Source organism: Primulina tabacum, chromosome 16, assembly GCF_025594145.1.
Source record: "Primulina tabacum isolate GXHZ01 chromosome 16, ASM2559414v2, whole genome shotgun sequence".
NCBI lineage: Eukaryota > Viridiplantae > Streptophyta > Magnoliopsida > Lamiales > Gesneriaceae > Primulina > Primulina tabacum.
The window spans coordinates 9,595,398-9,596,815 of record NC_134565.1 but is presented as its reverse complement, the minus strand read 5'-3'; the positions used below and the strand labels follow the sequence as shown (position 1 = coordinate 9,596,815).

The 1,418-nt window shown below is 40.1% G+C and overlaps 1 non-coding gene across 1 annotated transcript; it reads right to left on the bottom strand.

Annotated features, from left to right (window-relative positions):
- Positions 1-256: 256 nt before the first annotated feature.
- LOC142530259 (small nucleolar RNA R71) lies at positions 257-362 on the bottom strand. The gene has a single exon (XR_012816099.1). It is a non-coding gene; the product is annotated as a small nucleolar RNA R71 (small nucleolar RNA).
- Positions 363-1,418: the final 1,056 nt, after the last annotated feature.

Genomic DNA, 1,418 nt, shown 5'->3' with positions numbered 1-1,418 from the left:
ATTCAAAATACAGTTCAGTTTGGAGGATCTGCAATAGATGACCCAAACACGCACATCGCAGATTTTCTTGTAATTTGTGATACTTTTAAATTTAATGGAATTTCTGATGATGCTGTTAGATTGCGTTTATTTCCTTTCTCCTTACGTGACAAAGCTAAATCATGGTTAAATTGTTTGCCTGTAGGTTCGATTACCACATGGGAGGACATGGCGAAAGCGTTTCTCATTAAATACTTCTCTCCATCTAAGACCATGAAGTTGCGGGCAAACATCACTACATTTGCTCAATTCGAGCAGGAGTCGTTATATGAAGCATGGAAGCGTTTCAAAGATCTATTACGAAGATGCCCTCATCACGAACAGCCACTTGGGTTAGTTGTTCAAACCTTTTACTATGGCTTGCTTACTCCTAATTGTACTATGATAGATGTTGCTGCTTGTGAAAACCTCTAGAGAAAAATTGCTGAGGAAGGATATGAGTTACTGGAGGAAATGGCTGCTAGCAGCTATCATCCTCAATCTGAAAGGAACAACCAGCGAAGAAGTGCAGGAGTTCACCAGGTAACTGACCTTTCTGCTATTACTGCACAACTTGATGTCTTGAACAGGAAATTGGATGGTTTGAATATGGGTGGCATGGCTATGCGTCTGCAAGAGATATTTTGTGAAAAATGCGGAGGAGAACACTATATTAAGGACTGTCAAGACATTGGTCCTTTTATGTGCAAGAAGGAGCACCATAGAATCAAGTAGGAGTCCAAAACCGTCCAAAGAATGACCCGTATTCGAATACATATAATCCTTGATGGAGGCAACATCCCAACTTCTCATGGGGTAGCCAAAAAAGTCAGAATCGACCACAGGGAGGAAAACCATATGTGAAACAACCAATGTACAGATCTGACCCTCCGAGAGAAGAAAATCACAATTTGGAGCAGATGATGTCTAAGTTCATGTCATCTACCGAAACTAGACTCCAAAATCAAGATGCGTCGATAAAGGGGCTAGAGAATCAGATTGGACAGTTAGCTAAGATGATAGCAAGTAGAGAGCCGGGCACCTTGCCAAGTAACACATAGACCATTCCAAAAGAGCAAGTGAAGGCCATCGAGTTGAAGAGTGGAAAAATTTTAGAGTCTAGAGGGCTAGAAAAAAATCAAGTACTGGATGAACTAGACTGAGTCATCAAAAGGTAAGTCTTCTAACTCTACACCAGCACCCATTGCACAATAAAAAATTGTTATCCCTCCATCTTTTCCTGCAGCATTAAAAAAAGCGAAATTAGATGCGCAATTCGGTAAGTTTTTAGAAGTATTCAAGAAATTGCACATCAATATTCCCTTTGCTGATGCTCTGATGCAAATGTCAAGTTATGCTAAATTTCTGAAGGACATCTTAGAAAACAAGAGAAAATTGGG